Here is a 23,007-nt window from a genome sequence, read left to right as displayed (position 1 = left end):
GGACAAACTGAGGATCATTTATCATTGCTTTGACACAAAATGCATTCAATGGATGACATCTTTCAAATGGCATGAAATCTTTTCTCACTCAGACACAAACACCACCAAAACTTTATGTACTATACAGGCCAATCAGCACTTCATTCTCTTTTCAAAACAGCAACACAACACAAAAATATTAAAATCGAAATATGCAACATTTCTGCAGTAACACGACATTGAAATATTTTCAGAATCTAAAAAAATGAAATACTATCAAAACAATTAGATGTAGCTGAACACCTACACAGATCTTCATCTTTCAGTTTCATCACAATCTATACAAAAGGAGAAACTTGAGAATCATTTTGCACAGTAATGTAAACATGGATCATGTAACATAAACTGCAGTGAATTATGAGTAGAAAATAGAGTTAATAAGTAATATAAGTAAATAAATTTTACAAAAGAAAGAAATTTGACAAAAACAAACACTGTATAATGCTCCTGTGTGTTAGTGTTTTTTAGGTCAGTGTTTTGTGACTGACAGAGTGTGTTTGTTGGATGAAATCTTTGCTAATGTTCTGGAAGAATGAGTTGATTTGTGATTTGCTGAAAGCTGAAAGTTGGTTAGGAGAAATGTGTGAAGAGTTTTGAAAAAATGACCCAAGTATTGAGAAATGTGCCTTAGTCTAGTGATTGTATAAAAAATAAAAAGTTTTTTTTTTTTTTTTTTTCAAAGTTTAAGTTTATTTAAGTGAATTCACTGCAGGTCTGGTCATCATTAATAATTCTCTCTGTTCTTTTATAAGACTTCAGGTTCTGTTCTCTGAACTGCATTTATTCTTGTCTGTGATGTTTATTCTAGGCCTTCAATTTGAATGTGAACAGGAACAATTACAACCAATGAACAACCAAAAATAATGAGCTTAAAATGTTATACTTAAATGTTGAATGCTGTTGGAAAAACCCAAATAATTTGTTTGGGAAACAACCAGATGAAAGTTGGCTGTGAGTTTCCTCCTGCAGAACAGTTTAAATGTGAAGATGTTGTTCAGAGAACTGACCGCTGACGTTTGGCAAGTCTGTCTAAATCTGTCTGTGTAAATACATGCGTATCGTTTCAGCACTCTAACATTGTGGCTTCACCATTAAAGCGCAGTACTGCCTTAATCAAAGGGAAGAGAAAGAGATTAATCCAAGTGCTCAGGAATGTGTGTGCGTGTGTGTGTGTGCGCGCGTGTGTGTGTGTGTGTGTGTGTGTGTGTGTGTGTGTGTGTGTGTGTGTGTGTGTGTTACAGGCTGCTGGCAGGACAGGCAGTAATTGGAGGCATGCAGATATTCAGAGCTTCTGCTCGGATGGCTTCAGTTCAGACCCACCGGTTCAATCCCTTCATTCCACCTGACTGGTGAGCAAACAGCTGCCTTTTGTTGCCCCAGTGTGTCTTCATTGCTCTTATTAGGGATGCGCTCTGACCAGCATGTCATATATACTACATCACAGCAGATCAGCCAGCCTGCCGTCCAGTCACATGACTGCGGCCACATGCACATCCTCGTCTCACAGGCTGCTGTCAGTGTTAGAGAGGGAGATTTGGGCAAACCAGAAGTTTTTATGCTTCACAAATGTTTTTTTTTTTTTTTTTTTGCATTGTGGGATGTGATTTGAATGTGTAGAAATATAAACAGTAGAGTTTGGGGCAACTTTTTTTCTCTTGTTTCAGCTCCACTTTACAATGGTTCATCCGTTGAACTGAAATGTTCGACAGCAGCTGTTGCTGTACATTCATTGTTGGTAAGAGTTCTGTTTGAAATATTATTTTTATTTGTCTTTAGTCTTTAATCTGATAGGACAATGCACAAGTAATGGTCTCGCGCCGGTCTCTAACACGGGTCGGCCGTAGATAAGCACATGGGTTAACTGGAAGGCCACGTCTCTCAAAAATATTCTTATCGTAAACTGATCGACGCCGGATTGGGTTGGTTAGTGGCGTAGTCTCTTTACATCATTTCATCCCAGTTGGAGCTGCTTCAGATGCACTTTGAACTTAAAAAGTGTGAAGATCTACAATGGGTTGAGATTTTCAGGTACGATCAAGCTGTTAATATTCAACTTGCACTCAAACCCAAATGATAAAGACCGTCACATAAAAAAAAAAAAAAAAAAGAATTTCAAAAATGTCTTTCCTTGTCCCTTTGGTGGTGGTTTGGTGGTGAAGAATGCAGGATACAAATCTCAAAGTGTCCATCCATCCTAACCAAGTACCACACACAGTGTATCCGGGTCGAGCTCCAACAGGAAGTCCCAGTTCCTGACACCATCAGTCTTCACACCCAAAGGTCACATATAAACCCAATTTATGGTCAAGAGTGTTTGCAAAGCAATGCAACGTACAATGTCCGAGCTGTGTTTTCCTAACGTTAACTCTTGGCAGAAAGAAATGCATTTACCATCTCGTGAGGTGAGCTTGTTTTCTTTGCCAGAGAAGTTTCAGAGAGGCTCATTGGGAAAGTGTCCTGAAGTGAGAAGTGATAAATCCTTGCAGGATGTTATTTGATTGCAGATATGAATGTAGCTCAGTGAACATTTTATTCATCCCTGCAATGCATTTCACTTTCTACCAGGTGTTACACACAGAAGGGGACGGAGACACACGTGTCTGTGACACCAGAGCTCTGAACCAGCTCAAGGAATGAAAGCAACTGAACTAAATTTTAACAGAAATGAAAACGAATCAAATTAAATGGTTCTGAACAGAATTGCTTATTTGAAATGACCTTTAACTGGGTAATAACATTATTTTATCATTCTTTTTAATATTTTTATTTGTCAGTCAACCAATCACGAATTCAAATAGTACGGCCTATGCAAATGTGACATTGTTGCATCCAACGTGAGTGAAGTCATCATAGGTAAGTCGCCATGGCAACGCCCTGACATTAGCTTCTGGATCTCAGGAGTTTTTCCGAGGATATGTCACCAACCGTTACATTTAAGTAAAATGAGTGGCAGGTAATATCCAGCGTGGTGTGCGTTTTGAACCGCTACTATTCAGGAGGAAATGAAAAAAAAAAACTCTGCAGTCTTTAAATGATCAAACACAATGTTGTCAAAGTTAGTATTGTGGCTTTATGTAAGGTCAGTCAGACACTTGCATTATATTATTAACATTTTACCAAAAAGCTTACGAGGTGTTACAAGGTTTTTCACCAGCAAATGTCGGAGTCAGATTTGTGTCCATCACTAACGGACGCATCTCAGGCAGCAAGTGCGTCACATTACACCTTTATCAACTTTTATACAAAGTTTATTGTAGCTGTGTGGGCGCTCAGACTTTATTGTCATTTAGTATTTGGCCAAAAGAAAACGCTGTACCTATTCATAGAACCAGTTCTTTATTTACTTTATTTTACAAGTAGAGACTATCTTCAAAACGTGCAGCACTTCATTGACGATTGAGGCGGTGGAGCTTGTGTATGAAGTTTACCGACATTTTCAGGTTTAGTCACTCTCAGTTTAGTAAGCTCTTGAATAAAGTATAGGGAGAAAAAGTTTTAAAACACTGATTATTAACTGGTACGCTATTTTTCCTAATCAAACTGTTTTCGGAATCTTAATGGTACAGAAGGAATGCAAGAACAGGAACGTTAAAATACCGATTCTGCTCTGAGTGAACCAACTGAATTTTCCCCATTTTTAGGCATTTTTAAGAATTTTTAAGTTCGTCTGCAAATTTTCTTTCTCATTGTTGGGGATGTGACAGCTGCAAAAACTGATGCTGATTCTCATTGAGCGACTGAGCCCGGCTGCCGCTAGATTATTTTTCCTCTACTCGCCTGTTGTGCTTCTCACTAGTGATTTTAGATGTAAATTCAACTACGATTGGTAACACAATAAATAAGCTGTTGATAATCAGTAATTATGCATGTTCATTTTTTATCAAGATTGTTTCAATAACTTGATACTCTGCCTTAGACATATTTCTCAACAATCAATGACATTATCACAGTCCTGTCATCTCACGGATGAACATGTCTGTTTGTGTAACTGTCCTGTCATTCTCATTGTGGAATCATAGGTTCAGACAGGAACCCATGCTGCTTTGCACTTTATGCAAGGTGAGTCAAATTCATCACTATAGCAGCGACGGGGAGCCGTTCGATCCTCGCGTCAGCAGACCAGCGTTTGAGCAACCGCATGACAGATCTAACCTGATATCAGCCTCAGTTTCTCTGCTAATTACACAACAAACAAGAGATGTGAGCTTACACGTCTTTTACATTAAAAATGTAAAAATTCTGGACTGTGTCTCTGTCAGCTTGCATCTGAACAGAGCGAGGTGTCAGAACATATATTTTTTTAATATACTGAACTGGAGGCAAGAAACTGCATGAAACACGAGCCTGAGATATTTGATCTGTTTACTGGGTGCCTTTGATCTTCACATGTGACTATATGATTTAATCTGTATTAATTATCAAAGAGGAATCTAATTGTGCAATAATAGAGTGTGTCTGAGAGACGGCCCCTGGTTTTGGCTTCACATTAGGCAGCTTTTGGGATTATAGTATTGATAAATGTGTAAATGGGGGGGTGGTTTATGTTTAGCGGTAGTGTAGGGGGTTAGAATATACAGTTTGTACAGTATAAGAGCCATTATGTTTATGGAGAGTCCCTGTAAACCACATATATAAGTGTGTGTGTGTCTGTGTGTGTGTGTGTGTGTGTGTGTGTGTGTGTGTGTGTGTGAGTTTGTTTATATTACATTGTGGGGACCAAATGTCCCCACGATGTAATATAAACCTGAGTTCACCTACATCGTGGGGACCAGCCACCGGTCCCCACAATGTAAATTAATAAAAATACTAAATGATGTTTTTGTGAGAAAAAAAAGGTGTGCACAGTTTCCTGTGATGGTTAGGTTTAGGGTTAGGGGTAGGGTAGGGGGATAGAAAGTACGGTTTGTACAGTATAAAATGCATTGCGGCCTATGGAAAGTCCCCACAATTCACAAAAACAAACCTGTGTGTGTGTGAGAGTGTGTGTGTGTGTGTGTGTGTGTGTGTGTGTGTGTGTGTGTGTGTGTGTGTGTGTGTGTGTGTGTGTGTGTGTGTGTGTGTGTGTGTGTGTGTGTGTGTGTGTGTGTGTGTGTGTGTGTGTGTGTAAATGGGGGGGCGGCGGGTTCTACGTGTCTGTGTGTAAGTGTGTGTGCTGTGTCGCCCGTAAGGCTGGATGTTCTTATGCTGGATCTACAGTGGCAGATCACAATGTGAAGGCAGACCAGTGGCCACTGATTCCATCTCACTACCCAGAAGGCCTTGTTTCAGAGGAGATGCTCTAAGTGGAGCTGAGAGCTCTGAGTGGACAATTAGAAAATGGCAGCGAGCGAGAGGAAAATCTACATGGCAGCTGCAGCGCCTCGGCCGCGGTCGTATGCTAATGATCCAGCAGACATCCCAGCACACCCTGACAGTTCCAGGTTTGAACCTCACAGACTGAAACAGAGCGTGAGCTCTCGTACTAATTCTCCATATTCCTGAAGGCCAGTGATTTGAGCCGTTTGTGTTTGAAGGACTCTGAGGTGAGCTTAAGAGTCAAATGACCACTGAACTGAGATCAAGAAACTTGTCAAACTGGGCATACAGTAGACCTCTCCACAATGTAATATTTTACTTCTTTCTACTCTTTAGGGCGGGTCTCTTCAATACACCTTTTTATGCCAACTGATTTTAATGAAAATGCTGCGCTACCTGAGAACTCAGTGGTGAGTCCAGCAGCACACAACGGTCATCAGCAAAATAAGCCCAATGTCGCTTAAAAACACTGTCTGAATACATGCTAACATCCTCATTGTGTCAACATCACCAAATCACATTTTTTCACCAATGATCCTAAATTTCTCATGGAAAGAACAGACGTTTTGTTTCTTTTTCTTTCTCGTGCGAAATGAGGTTTTAGCAGATCTTTTAAATGTTAGTCCTCTGTTTCTCTAAATCTGTTTGTTAGTGGAGGATGGGAGCTGATATTAAACAGGATTTAGTTCATTACCCCAGACTATCTTAACGTGTCGTGCACAAATAATATTCAGCGTTAAGCTTTGTTTGTCATGTTAACCCGTTTCTCACAATGAAAGTGCTCTGGCAGTGTAATAATTGCTCTGAAAAAAATGCATGGCCTCCCGCCGGTTTTCATCTGGATCATGTGACCTCCAGGAGAGAGTAGTTGAAGAGCTCTGCTTTAAGGCATTGCAGGTCATGGTGTAACAGACAGATATGAGTATGTTTACTTCATTTTCCAGCTTTCATTTGCAGGTTTCCAGGAGCATTTGGAGATGGTGTTTCCTGCGTCTGTGGGGTCACAGCAGCGCCGCGCTTCAGCCCCGCTGGAAAATACATTTTTCACTCTCATAGACAGATCAAAGGCTGAACACACAGATCAAAGAGCACAGACATGCATCTCCAGTCATATCTGTGTTGTTTACATGAATGCTAAAGGCACTAAAATCAAATATATTTTACTTGAAAAATATATGTTTTGTGTCAAAGTATTTTGAAGCCACTTTTGAAGTCCATCAACACACCAGGGTATAATTTGAAAATTTCAGATGATGGTGTCAAGCTTTAATGTGATTGGAGGACTAACCTTATACAGTGACCCAGACTCTTTACCCTCGCCATGGAAACAAGAGGAAAGCTTCAATCTTCAGTCTTAAGATTCCTTCCAGATGCTGTCTTGAGCAACACTTTTACTCTTTGAATTGAATTAGGTAAATTAATCTGTTCTCAACTTCACGTCATTTTTATGTGTCTCTGGGAAATACAAACTTAGTATCATGAGGCTAAAAGAGGATTTAAACAACAGCAAAGTGTTTAGACACCCTGGAGCCCAATGGATTTGATTTCTCTGGATTCGTTATACACACTTGCCTGATGGGAAACTAGCGGCTGTTAGATCTGAAATCTTTTACCAAGTGAAACGAATTATAATGAATCACATAATTCACACTGAAAAAAAAAACAAAAAAAACACAACACCTGAAGGAAAAAGTTTTTTTTAAATTGATTAATTGCTTAATGAAATTTATTTAATTAATTAATTAATTAATTAATTAATTAATTAATAAGCCTTTCTCTCTTTGTATTCATTGTATTTTTAATGAGTGTTAGATTTTTATTTTCACTCCAGTTATCATTATAGTTTGTTGTTTTTGGATTGATTTTAGGCCTTGTTAATATATGTAATGCTATATAAGTAGTCATCATTATCATCATAAGGACAATCTGACATTTACATTTAAACATTTAGGCAATCCGACTAAAATATCAGTTTTAATGTTTCAAAGTTATGATCAGAATAGTTTACACACTGGAAAGTTATTAAATGCAGACTTTCTACTTCTTAGCATAATAATTCAATTGGAAACGCAGAGGGCTGTAGTTTAGGCAGTAAGTACTTGCACTGCTAGTGTTTGGATTGTCAGTGTGTTTGCGAGTGTGTTTCAGATGTCGCTGTGAAGCCTGGTGCTCCGTGTCGGAACAGATGCGCAGTGACGTGTGGACGCCTGGAGCAGCTCCAAACAGCCGCGCGCGATCAGCAGGGCAGAAGAGGTGACATATCACATCAGGTAAGTCCATGTCTCCGCCTGCTCTCCTCCGCTTTGTCACAGATGCAGTGCATTCCAAGGCCACATGTTAACCTTTATTCAGCACGACAAGCACATGAATGCTTTTCATGCCGTGTAACCATGATCTCTCACTCTGCTGGTGGACAGTAAATGTTCTGCTTGTTCTTAAGGTTAACCCCAGCAGCAACCACATCAGTTCCTGACCTCAGCCTCGTAACACTGACTCGTCCGAACTCAAACTCTAACCGCACCACCCAAATGAGTTCCAAGCCAAAAGCCAAAAAGCCGCTAGAAAGCCTCGCCGCAGCTCTTGTCTCGGTTTCCACCGTTGTTCCACAGGTACGTTCCGCTCTTCGATCATTTAAACGCAACTGAACTGAGAAGAATCAATCTTTCAGTCCGTCCAGAAGTATGCGGTGAACTGCTGCTCGCTGTACATGAGCCGTTTCACAATTAGGAAGAGACATAATGTCCTGTTTTGCTCATTACGGGCCGTGTCTGCCCCACCTTTAGCGTGCAGCAGAATGACTTCATTTCAAATGAGCTGCATTGTTACAGCTATTTGCAGTGCGGCCATTTTTGCAGTGCTTTAGAATATTAAAGCGTGATTTATATTTCAGCAGTTTGACACCTTGACATTTTGGCACCCCTGTTTTGAATTTCAGCATGCGTTTTGACATGTTTATATTAATAACATTGTGATCTCTGAAGGCCATTGCCCCAGGCTAGTGCAATGAGACTACCAAAGAAAGGCATTTCAAAAGGAATTCTAGAGCAGCAGAGGGACTCCTCAAATCAGCTCTGATACTTTAGGCTGATAAAAATCCATTACGGCCCAGCGGCACAGACGGGGGGGAGGGAGCGCGAGCGCCTGGACGGCCGAGAGCTGGCGGGGGGGCTGGAGGGGGTCGAGCTGGAGGAGTTCGGCGCTGGAGTTCCGTTCATCATCGGCTCAAGAGATCTCAGGCAAAGAGGTTGGTGTTCTGCAGCTCATTGCTCCTCTTAAAAAACAATCTGCGCTTAGAAGCACGCCTGTCTTTCTCCGATGATCTGACTGATGTTTCACTGGCCGGGATGGAGGTGTTAGGCCTCACCGCCGGGCGGGTGAGTGGATGGATGACATGGTGAGAGGATATTACATTAGTATCAGACATGCTGAAATGTGACACATACGGCAGCAGATGAGATTATATTAGCACACTGCAGGCTCACATTAACTCTGATGATTGAATGAAAGTGTGCCATTAGACAGCAACACAGTATATTCCATAAAATCAGCAAAACACATTTGATCTTCACTGATAGTCCGCACACACACACATTATGTATGTGTGTGTGTGTGTGTGTGAGAATGTATAGATGTACATTTGTTTTTGCTTTTGTTCTCATGTGACTCGACTGCAGCCCTGATTGGTTTTATTTCTGGATTAGCAATGCACAGATATAACAATTTTCGTTAATATATATGCAAGAAAAAAGAGAAAGATAAAAAAAAAAAACAGGAAAAGGGAAGGGATGCACATTTTTACCAAAAAACACACAGACTGATAAACTGTAACTGAATGGACTGTGACTCACTATGGATAAAAATGTCACTGCCATACAGCGTAATTAAATGTAATTTCAGTGATCTCTCTTTTATAAATACAATCAAATCAAAAAGGTTTTGCAAAAAATAATCTGTAGTCATGTGTGTCCAGTAAATGTAAATCAGCAGAGTGAAGAGGATGTTTTTGTTTTATTTAATTTTTTAACAACATCAATCAGACCCTCTGCTGAGCCCAGCCAAGCCCACCAGGACCTGTCAGAACCCATCACACACTCTAATAGACACGAGTAACACACACACTCTGACAGACACACATAACACACACTCTGATAGATGTGTAACACAAACACACACACACACACACACACACACTCTTTCTGACAGACATGCCTAACACACACTCTGATAGACAGGTCAAGTCAAGTCACCTTTATTTATATAGCGCTTTTTACAATGCAGATTGTGTCAAAGCAGCTTTACATTGATAACTGGTATATAATTCTTAAAGAAAATGGTGTCAGTATCCATCTTAAGTAAATTCAGTATTGATTCATTCCGATGTAAGAATCAATAATTATTAATTTAGTTAATTCATCTATATCAGCACTGGAGTAAACAGTGATGTCATCATCCAGCTCAGTTTAGTTCACATACAATAATGTCAATGCAGGCAGATCAAAGCACTGTTGAATATCAAATGTCAAGTCAAATGTCAAGTGTCCCCAACTAAGCAAGCCAAAGGCGACAGTGGCAAGGAACCCAAATTCCAGCAGGTGACATCAGGTGGCAAATTATTAAATTGTTAAAATGGAGAAAAAAACCTTGGGAGAAACCAGGCTAAGTCGGGGGGCCAGTTCTCCTCTGGCGAACAGTGCTTTGTTACGACTCAGGTTGCTATCATAAGTCCGATAGGATCGCAACATTCAAAGTATTATTTCAGTTCCATCCAGTTGAGGATCGTATTCATCACGATGGACGGTTGTTGAGGAGCTGTGCCACTGGCTGTCGTGTTGATGAGGCCTTCACAATGGATGATCTAGTCGACTCGATCTGGGTTGTGGTCGTGTCAAGGTGCAGGTCCTCGATCTCACCTGGATATGACCTGGATCCGGCTAACTACGGTAAACCTCGGGATAAACAGAAAGACTAATATTAGCGTAGATGCCATTCAACACACACACTGATAGAGACACGTAACATACACTGATAGATGCACATAACAATCACACACACTCGAACAGACATGCGTAACACACTCTGATAGACATGCGTAACACACACTGATAGATGTGTGTAACACACTCACTCTAATAGACATGCGTAACACACTGATAGATATGTGTAACACACTCACTCTGATAGACATGCGTAACACACACTGATAGATGTGTGTAACACACTCACTCTAATAGACATGCGTAACACACTGATAGATATGCGTAGCACACACTGATAGACATGCATAACACACACTGATAGATATGTGTAACACACTCACTCTGATAGACATGTGTAACACACACTGATAGATATGTGTAACACACTCACTCTGATAGACATGCATAACACACACTGATAGATATATGTAACACACACTCTGCTAGACGCATAACACACACTGATAGATATGTGTAACACACTCACTCTGATAGACATGCATAACACACACTGATAGATATGTGTAACACACACTCTGCTAGACGCATAACACACACTGATAGATATGTGTAACACACTCACTCTGATAGACATGCATAACACAAACTGATAAATATGTGTAACACACTCACTCTGATAGACATGCGTAACACACACTGATAGATGTGTGTAACACACTCACTCTAATAGACATGCGTAACACACTGATAGATATGCGTAGCACACACTGATAGACATGCATAACACACACTGATAGATATGTGTAACACACACTCTGCTAGACGCATAACACACACTGATAGATATGTGTAACACACTCACTCTGATAGACATGCATAACACAAACTGATAGATATGTGTAACACTCACTCTGATAGACATGCGTAACACACTGATAGATATGTGTAACACACTCACTCTGATAGACATGCGTAACACACACTGATAGATATGTGTAACACACACTCTGCTAGACGCATAACACACAATGATAGATATGTGTAACACACTCACTCTGATAGACATGCATAACACACAATGATAGATATGCGTAGCACACACTCTGATAGACATGCATAACACACACTGATAGATATGTGTAACACACACTCTGCTAGACGCATAACACACACTGATAGATATGTGTAACACACTCACTCTGATAGACATGCATAACACAAACTGATAGATATGTGTAACACACTCACTCTGATAGACATGTGTAACACACACTGATAGATATGTGTAACACACACTCTGCTAGACGCATAACACACACTGATAGATATGTGTAACACACTCACTCTGATAGACATGCATAACACACACTGATAGATATGTGTAACACACTCACTCTGATAGACATGTGTAACACACACTGATAGATATGCGTAGCACACACTCTGATAGACATGCATAACACACACTGATAGATATGTGTAACACACTCACTCTGATAGACATGCGTAACACACTCTGATAGATATGTGTAACACACTCTGATAGACGGGTAACACCCACTGATTGGCTGCTCAACGCTGCTGCCTGTCTGCTGTCTGACCTACGCTCGGAGCTTTGTGGAGTTTATCCTAAATCCTTCTCTTTATTCCTATTCACATAATATAACTTTCTTATTTTCACTAGATTACTTAACCTATTGCATAGTATTACTAAACGGAACGATTTATTACTAGCAATCCACCAGCGTAATCACCTAGTGTTAGCCATAGCCCGCTAGCTACCGTCTACTTTCTTTTTTCCTTTAAACCAACCTTCCTTGTCGATTGAATAGCGGATTTATCCGATGTATGTTATTCTGATCTGTCCTCGCCAGATCGGGAAGCTGTGGAGACGTTGCTGCCCGGCATTCATCGATCCACCGCGAGGTACAGCGTCCTGCACATCACCCTCGCCCCAGGCACCGGCAAGCGACCGAGACATCCAGCCAGCGAGTCCCGTGTGCGTTGCAGTTTTTCGGACGGCGTTCATCAAACACACGGTCAGTCATGTCCGACGATTATCATGTGTAGTAAATGCAACATGTAGTCAAGTCAAGTCAAATTTATTTATATAGCGCTTTTACAATTGGTAATTGTTTCAAAGCAGCTTTACATATTAGAAGCACAGAAAAAAAGGGAAGTGGTTAAAACTGTACAAACAAGCGTGGTAATATGTAACATATACAAGATGGTGCTACATTAAGCCAATGTCGGCTGACTTCCAGGGGTGGAAAAAAACCCCTAGGAGAAAAACCCAGCGTGCTAGCACTGGGAAAAAAGTCCTAGGAGGGAAAAAACCCCTTGGAAGATATATATATGTAAATGTATATGGAGATCAAAATCTGAATTGTACATTTTTATTATAGAGATTAAAAATCGATTATATATAAATATATGTAAGCGGATACGGGGATCCTGGGCTACGTTGTAGTCAGGTCCAGACGCAGGTTCTCCATCTGACCTGGATACGGCCTGGATCCAGCACCCGGCAAACCTCAAGATAAGCAGAGAGACAGATATTAGCGTAGATGCCATTCTTGTTCTGATGTACAGGTATATCTAGTGTTATAGGAAATGTTCTCGGTTCCGGCCGACCTAATTATTGCAGCGTAACAATCCTTTAACGGATTTGAAAAATGTTAATGTATTGATAATGTGTTATGTGTATGCAAGAGCAAAGAGATGTGTTTTTAGTCTAGATTTAAACTGACAGAGTGTGTCTGCTTCCCGAACAATGCTAGGAAGATTGTTCCAGAGTTTAGGTGCTAAATAGGAAAATGATCTGCCGCCTTCAGTTGATTTTGATATTCTGGGTATTATCAACTGGCCTAAATTCTGAGATCGCAATAAACGTGAAGGACTATAATGCATTAAGAGCTCACTTAGGTACTGGGGAGCTAAACCATTTAGAGCTTTATAAGTAAGTAGCAAGATTTTAAAATCTATACGATGTTTAATAGGGAGCCAATGTAATGTTGACAGAACTGGGCTAATATGGTCATACTTTCTGGTTCTAGTAAGAACTCTAGCTGCCGCATTTTGAACCAACTGTAGTTTGTTTAAAAGCCGAGCAGAACAACCACCCAGTAGAGCGTTACAATAATCTAGTCTTGAGGTCATGAATGCATGAACCAACTGTTCCGCATTTGTCATTGAGAGCATATGTCGTAATTTAGATATTTTTTAGATGGAAGAAGGCGGTTTTACAGATACTAGAAACATGACTTTCAAATGAAAGATTGGTATCAAAGAGCACACCCAGGTTCCTAACTGAGGACGAAGGTTTAATGGAGCACCCGTCAAGTGTTAGAGAGTATTCAAGGTTTTTTCGTGAGGAAGTTTTTGGTCCAAAGATTAGGAAATCAGTTTTTTCTGAATTTAATAATAAGAAATTTCTTGTCATCCAGTTTTTAATGTCAGCTATGCATTCTGTTAGTTTTGTGAATTTGTAGGTTTTGTCAGGGCGCGAGGAAATATAGAGCTGAGTATCGTCAGCGTAGCAGTGAAAACTAACACCATGCTTCCTAATTATCTCTCCTAAGGGCAGCATGTACAGAGTGAAAAGCAACGGTCCTAATACTGAGCCTTGTGGTACCCCATATTTAACCTGTGATCGATACGACATCTCTTCATTAACTACCACAGACTGATAACGGTCAGATAAGTATGATTTGAACCATGCCAAAGCAATTCCACTAATGCCAATATAGTTTTCAAGTCTTTTTAAAAGAATGTTATGATTGATAGTGTCAAAAGCAGCACTGAGATCTAATAACACTAATAGAGAAATACAGCCACGATCGGATGATAGGAGTAGATCGTTTGTAACTCTAACGAGAGCAGTCTCAGTACTATGGTATGGTCTAAATCCTGACTGGAAATCCTCACAGATTCCATTTCTTTCTAAAAAGGAACACAGTTGTGTTGAAACTGCCTTTTCTAGTATCTTTGACAGAAAAGGTAGATTCGAGATTGGCCTGTAATTTACTAAATCTCTCGGATCTAGTTGAGGTTTTTTAATAAGAGGTTTGATAATAGCCTGCTTAAAGGTTTTTGGCACGTGTCCTAGTGTTAAAGATGAATTAATTATATCAAGAAGTGGACCTACGACCTCTGGAAGCATTTCTTTCAGTAGTTTAGTCGGCATTGGGTCTAACATACATGTCGTTGATTTTGATGATTTTATAAGTTTAGATAATTCTTCCTCTCCTATAGCGGCGAATGATTCTAGTTTTACCTCAGGGACACTACAGTGCACTGTCTGAAGAGAAACTGTAGACGGTTGCATGTTTATAATTTTCTCTCTAATATTATCAATCTTGCAAGTAAAGAAGTTCATAAAGTCATTACTGCTGTGCTCTATGGAAACGTCAGCAGTTGAATCTCTGTTTCTAGTTAATTTAGCCACTGTGTCAAATAAATACCTAGGATTATGTTTGTTTTCTATTAAGAGATTTGAAAAATAAGTAGATCTAGCATTTCTTATGGCTGTTCTGTACTCAATCATTTTTTCTTTCCACGAAAGGCGAAAAACTTCTAGTTTTGTTTTCTTCCAACTACGTTCAGCTTTTCTAACAGCTCGTTTTAGAGCCCGAGTGTGCTCATCATACCACGGCGTTGGATTAGTTTCCTTAATCTTCTTTAGACGTAAAGGAGCGACCGCATCTAATGTGCTGGAAAAGAGAGAGCCAATAGTTTCTGTTGCAGCATCGAGTTCTTCTAAGTTGTCAGGTATACTAAGGCGATGAAACTGCTCGGGGAGATTATTTATAAAGCAATCTTTAGTGGCAGACGTGATTGTTCTACAATATTTATGGCTGGGTGGTGGTTTTGTAGCCTTGGCTAATTGTATTATACACGAGACTAAATAATGATCTGATATATCATCGCTCTGCTGTAGAATTTCAACAGCATCAATATCTATTCCATGCGACAGTATTAGATCTAGGGTATGATTACGACAATGAGTGGGTCCTGACACGTGTTGTTTAACTCCAATAGAGTTTAAAATATCTGCAAATGCCAATCCAAATGCGTCTTTATTATTATCTACATGGATATTAAAATCACCAACAACAAGGACTTTATCCGCAGCCAGTACTAACTCTGATAGAAACTCAGCAAATTCTTTGATAAAGTGAGTATGGTGCCCTGGTGGCCTGTATACAGTAGCCAGCACAAATGTCAACTTACATAATGTTACATAAAGCACCATCACTTCAAAGGAATTATATTTGAAATTCTTTTGAATGATTCTGAATATATTACTATAAATTACAGCAACACCTCCCCCTTTGCCTTTCTGTCGAGGATTGTGTCGATAATCATAACCTTGAGGACTAGATTCATTTAAAGTAATGTAATCGTCTGGTTTTAGCCAGGTTTCTGTCAAACACAGCAAGTCTAGTTTATTGTCTGTGATAATTTCATTTACAATAAGTGCTTTTGAAGAAATAGATCTAATATTCAGTAACCCAAGCTTTATCATTTGTTTATCTGATTTATCTGTGATTTTCATTTTTTGAACATCAATTAAATTTTTACCCTTAAAAGGTTTTGGAAGTTTTTTGTATTTACTAGTTCGAGGTACAGACACAGTCTCTATGTGATAATATCTAGGTGAAAGTGTTTCTATGTGCTGTGAATTATCTGAGATCTGTGACGTGAGGCGGCTAGCAGACGGTCGGTTTAGCCAGTTTGTCTGCGTCCTGATCTGGGCCCTGGTTTGTCATGTTTCAGCTCTAAGACTATTTGCCAAATTTCTAGAGAGAAGAGCAGCACCATCCCGGGAGGGATGAATACCATCTCTTTTCAACAGATCAGGTCTGCCCCAAAAGCTTTTCCAATTGTCTATGAAACCTATATTATTCTGCGCACACCACTTAGACAGCCAGCCATTGAGTGATGATAACCTGCTAACTATCTCATCACTCCGACGAACAGGAAGAGGGCCAGAACAAATTACTTTTGCTGACATTGAATTTGCGAGTTCACACACCTCTTTAATGTTAATTTTAGTGATCTCTGACTGGCGAAGTCGAACATCATTTGTGCCGACGTGGATAATGATTTTAGAATATTTACGTTTAGCATTAGCCAGCACTTTTAAATTTGCTTTGATGTCAGGTGCTCTGGCCCCCGGCAAACATGTGACTATGGTGGCTGGTGTCTCTATTTTCACGTTCCGTGTAATAGAATCGCCAATTACTAGGGCTCTTTCAACAGGATTCTCAGTGGGTGCGTCACTGAGTGGGGAGAACCTGTTTGATGTTCTAATCGGAACGGAAGAGTGGTGTTTGTTCTTGCCATTATGCCGCCTCACAGTCACCCAGTTAGCCTGCTGCGTGGCTTCTACAACCGGAACCGAATGTGTAGTGTTTACTAGGCTAGTCGCATCCAAAGCAGTATCTAAGGCCCTTTCATTCTCACTATCCTCAATTAAAGTTTGGATGCGTGTCTCTAATTCTGAGATTCTCTCTGTCAGCCTGACAATATCCCTGCATTTATCACATGTGTAAGTCTCACTGCTGACAGAAAGAGCTAAGCTGTACATGTTGCATTTACTACACATGATAATCGTCGGACATGACTGACCGTGTGTTTGATGAACGCCGTCCGAAAAACTGCAACGCACACGGGACTCGCTGGCTGGATGTCTCGGTCGCTTGCCGGTGCCTGGGGCGAGGGTGATGTGCGGGACGCTGTACCTCGCGGTGGATCGATGAATGTCGGGCAGCAACGTCTCCACAGCTTCCCGATCTGGCGAGGACAGATCAGAATAACATACATCGGATAAATCCGCCATTCAATCGACAAGGAAGGTTGGTTTAGAGGAAAAAAAGAAAGTAGACGGTAGCTAGCAGGCTATGGCTAACACTAGGTGATTACGCTGGTGGATTGCTAGTAATAAATCGTTCCGTTTAGTAATACTATGCAATAGGTTAAGTAATCTAGTGAAAAATAAGAAAGTTATATTATGCGAATAGGAATAAAGAGAAGGATTTAGGATAATCTCCACGAAGCTCCGAGCGTAGATCAGACAGCTGGCAGGCAGCAGCGTTGAGCAGCGTTGAACCGGAAACCAGAAACAGTGCAGTGCAGTGCAAGTGTTCTGTACAGCTTAGCTCTTTCTGTCAGCAGTGAGACTTACACATGTGATAAATGCAGGGATATTGTCAGGCTGACAGAGAGAATCTTAGAATTAGAGACACGCATCCAAACTTTAATTGAGGATAGTGAGAATGAAAGGGCCTTAGATACTGCTTTGGATGCGACTAGCCTAGTAAACACTGCACATTCGGTTCCGGTTGTAGAAGCCACGCAGCAGGCTAACTGGGTGACTGTGAGGCGGCATAATGGCAAGAACAAACACCACTCTTCCGTTCCGATTAGAACATCAAACAGGTTCTCCCCACTCAGTGACGCACCCACTGAGAATCCTGTTGAAAGTGCCCTAGTAATTGGCGATTCTATTACACGGAACGTTAAAATAGAGACACCAGCCACCATAGTCCCATGTTTGCCGGGGGCCAGAGCACCTGACATCAAAGCAAATTTAAAAATGCTGGCTAATACTACACGTAAATATTCTAAAATCATTATCCACGTCGGCACAAATGATGTTCGACTTCGCCAGTCGGAGATCACTAAAATTAACATTAAAGAGGTGTGTGAACTCGCAAATTCAATGTCAGCAAAAGTAATTTGTTCTGGCCCTCTTCCTGTTCGTCGGAGTGATGAGATAGTTAGCAGGTTATCATCACTCAATGGCTGGCTGTCTAAGTGGTGTGCGCAGAATAATATAGGTTTCATAGACAATTGGAAAAGCTTTTGGGGCAGACCTGATCTGTTGAAAAGAGATGGTATTCATCCCTCCCGGGATGGTGCTGCTCTTCTATCTAGAAATTTGGCAAATAGTCTTAGAGCTGAAACATGACAAACCAGGGCCCAGATCAGGACGCAGACAAACTGGCTAAACCGACCGTCTGCTAGCCGCCTCACGTCACAGAACTCAAATAATTCACAGCACATAGAAACTCTTTCACCTAGATATTATCACATAGAGACTGTGTCTGTACCTCGAACTAGTAAATACAAAAAACTTCCGAAATCTTTTAAGGGTAACAATTTAATTGATGTTCAAAAAATGAAAATCACAGATAAATCAGATAAACAAATGATAAAGCTTGGGTTACTGAATATTAGATCTATTTCTTCAAAAGCACTTATTGTAAATGAAATTATCACAGACAATAAACTAGACTTGCTGTGTTTGACAGAAACCTGGCTAAAACCAGACGATTACATTACTTTACATGAATCTAGTCCTCAAGGTTATGATTATCAACACAATCACAAAGGGGGAGGTGTTGCTGTAATTTATAGTAATATATTCAGAATCACTCAAAAGAATTTCAAATATAATTCCTTTGAAGTGATGGTGCTTTATGTAACATTATGTAAGTTGACATTTGTGCTGGCTACTGTATACAGGCCACCAGGGCACCATACTCACTTTATCAAAGAATTTGCTGATTTCCTATCAGAGTTAGTACTGGCTGCGGATAAAGTCCTTGTTGGTGGTGATTTTAATATCCATGTAGATAATAATAAAGACGCATTTGGATTGGCATTTGCAGACATTTTAAACTCTATTGGAGTTAGACAACACGTGTCAGGACCCACTCATTGTCGTAATCATACCCTAGATCTAATACTGTCGCATGGAATTGATATTGATGCTGTTGAAATTCTACAGCAGAGCGATGATATATCAGATCATTATCTAGTCTCGTGTATAATACAATTAGCCAAGGCTGCAAAACCACCACCCAGCCATAAATATTGTAGAACCATCACGTCTACCACTAAAGATTGCTTTATAAATAATCTCCCCGAGCAGTTTCATCGCCTTAGTATACCTGACAACTTAGAAGAACTCGATGTTGCAACAGAAACTATTGGCTCTCTCTTTTCCAGCACATTAGATGCGGTCGCTCCTTTACGTCTAAAGAAGATTAAGGAAAGTAATCCAACGCCGTGGTATGATGAGCACACTCGGGCTCTAAAACAAGCTGTTAGAAAAGCTGAACGTAGTTGGAAGAAAACAAAACTAGAAGTTTTTCGCCTTTCGTGGAAAGAAAAAATGATTGAGTACAGAACGGCTATAAGAAATGCTAGATCTACTTATTTTTCAAATCTCTTAATAGAAAACAAACATAATCCTAGGTATTTATTTGACACAGTGGCTAAATTAACTAGAAACAGAGATTCAACTGCTGACGTTTCCATAGAGCACAGCAGTAATGACTTTATGAACTTCTTTACTTGCAAGATTGATAATATTAGAGAGAAAATTATAAACATGCAACCGTCTACAGCTTCGCTTCAGACAGTGCACTGTAGTGTCCCTGAGGTAAAACTAGAATCATTTGCCACTATAGGAGAAGAAGAATTATCTAAACTTATCAAATCATCAAAATCAACAACATGTATGTTAGACCCAATGCCGACTAAACTACTGAAAGAAATGCTTCCAGAGGTCGTAGGTCCACTTCTTGATATAATTAATTCATCCTTAACACTAGGATACGTGCCAAAAACCTTTAAGCAGGCTATTATTAAACCTCTTATTAAAAAACCTCAACTAGATCCGAGAGATTTAGTAAATTACAGGCCAATATCGAATCTACCTTTTCTGTCAAAGATACTAGAAAAGGCAGTTTCAACACAACTGTGCTCCTTTTTAGAAAGAAATGGAATCTGTGAGGATTTCCAGTCAGGATTTAGACCATACCATAGTACTGAGACTGCTCTCGTTACAAACGATCTACTCTTATCATCCGATCGTGTCTGTATTTCTCTATTAGTGTTATTAGATCTCAGTGCTGCTTTTGACACTATCGATCACAACATTCTTTTAAAAAGACTTGAAAACTATATTGGCATTAGTGGAATTGCTTTGGCATGGTTCAAATCGTACTTATCTGACCGTTATCAGTCAGTAGTAGTTAATGAAGAGATGTCGTACCGATCACAGGTTAAATATGGAGTACCAAAAGGCTCAGTACTAGGACCGTTGCTTTTCACTCTGTACATGCTGCCCTTAGGAGAGATAATTAGGAAGCATGGTGTTAGTTTTCACTGCTACGCTGACGATACTCAGCTCTACATTTCCTCGCGCCCTGACGAAACCTACAAATTCACAAAACTAACAGAATGCATAGCTGACATTAAAAACTGGATGACAAGAAATTTCTTATTATTAAATTCAGAAAAAACTGATATCCTAATCTTTGGACCAAAAACTTCTTCACGAAAAAACCTTGAATACTCTCTAACACTTGACGGGTGCTCCATTAAACCTTCGTCCTCAGTTAGGAACCTGGGTGTGCTCTTTGATACCAATCTTTCATTTGAAAGTCATGTTTCTAGTATCTGTAAAACCGCCTTCTTCCATCTAAAAAATATATCTAAATTACGACATATGCTCTCAATGACAAATGCGGAACAGTTGGTTCATTCATTCATGACCTCAAGACTAGATTACTGTAACACTCTACTGGGTGGTTGTTCTGCTCGGCTTTTAAACAAACTACAGTTGGTCCAAAATGCGGCAGCTAGAGTTCTTACTAGAACCAGAAAGTATGACCATATTAGCCCAGTTCTGTCAACATTACATTGGCTCCCTATTAAACATCGTATAGATTTTAAAATCTTGCTACTTACTTATAAAGCTCTAAATGGTTTAGCTCCCCAGTACCTAAGTGAGCTCTTAATGCATTATAGTCCTTCACGTTTATTGCGATCTCAGAATTCAGGCCAGTTGATAATACCCAGAATATCAAAATCAACTGAAGGCGGCAGATCCTTTTCCTATTTAGCACGTAAACTCTGGAACAATCTTCCTAGCATTGTTCGGGAAGCAGACACACTCTGTCAGTTTAAATCTAGACTAAAAACACATCTCTTTGCTCTTGCATACACATGACACATTATCAATACATTAACATTTTTCAAATCCGTTAAAGGATTGTTACGCTGCAATAATTAGGTCGGCCGGAACCGAGAACATTTCCTATAACACTAGATATACCTGTACATCAGAATAAGAATGGCATCTACGCTAATATCTGTCTCTCTGCTTATCCTGAGGTTTGCTGGGTGCTGGATCCAGGCCGTATCCAGATCAGATGGAGAACCTGTATCTGGACCTGACTACAACGTAGCCCAGGAGACAATGGGCCTACAGACTCAGTTCTGGCTGCATCTATAATTCGGATTTTTAATCCCCGTATCTGCTTACATATATTTATATATAATCTATTTTATTAATCTCTATAATTAAAATGTATAATTTGATTTTGAGCTTCATATCCATTTACATATATTATATATATCTTCCAAGGGCTTTTTTCCCTCCTAGGACTTTTTTCCCAGTGCTAGCACGCTGGGTTTTTCACCTAGGGGGTTTTTTCCACCCCTGGGAGTCAGCCGACATTGGCTTAATGTAGCACCATCTTGTATATGTTACATATTACCACGCTTGGTTGTACAGCTTATTTTTAACCACTTCCCTTTTTCTGTGCTTCTAATATGTAAAGCTGCTTTGAACAATTACCAATTGTAAAAGCGCTATATAAATAAATGTGACTTGACTTGACTTGATAGATATGTGTAACACACTCACTCTGATAGACGCGTAACACACATTGATAGATATGTGTAACACACTCACTCTGATAGACGCGTAACACACATTGATAGATATGTGTAACACACTCACTCTGATAGACGCGTAACACACATTGATAGATATGTGTAACACACTCACTCTGATAGACATGCGTAACACACACTGATAGATATGTGTAACACACTCACTCTGATAGATGCGTAACACACATTGATAGATATGTGTAACACACTCACTCTGATAGACATTCGTAACACACACTGATAGATATGTGTAACACTCACTCTGATAGACATGCGTAACACACACTGGTAGATATGTGTAACACACTCACTCTGATAGACATGCATAACACACACTGATAGATATGTGTAACACACTCACTCTGATAGACATTCATAACAAACACTGATAGATATGTGTAACACTCACTCTGATAGACATGCGTAACACACACTGATAGATATGTGTAACACACTCACTCTGATAGACGCGTAACACACAATGATAGATATGTGTAACACACTCACTCTGATAGAAGCGTAACACACTGATAGATATGTGTAACACACTCACTCTGATAGACGCGTAACACACACTGATAGATATGTGTAACACACTCACTCTGATAGACGCGTAACACACACTGATAGATATGCGTAACACACTCACTCTGATAGACGCGTAACAGACATTGATAGATATGTGTAACACACTCACTCTGATAGACGCGTAACACACACTGATAGATATGTGTAACACACTCACTCTGATAGACGCATAACACACACTGATAGATATGCGTTACACACTCACTCTGATAGACGCGTAACACACATTGATAGATATGTGTAACACACTCACTCTGATAGACATTCGTAACACACACTGATAGATATGCGTAACACACTCACTCTGATAGACATGCGTAACACACTGATAGATATGTGTAACACACTCACTCTGATAGACATGCGTAACACACACTGATAGATATGCGTT

Source organism: Chanodichthys erythropterus, chromosome 7, assembly GCF_024489055.1.
Source record: "Chanodichthys erythropterus isolate Z2021 chromosome 7, ASM2448905v1, whole genome shotgun sequence".
Classification (NCBI taxonomy): domain Eukaryota; kingdom Metazoa; phylum Chordata; class Actinopteri; order Cypriniformes; family Xenocyprididae; genus Chanodichthys; species Chanodichthys erythropterus.
Note: the sequence above shows the minus strand (reverse complement) of the source record.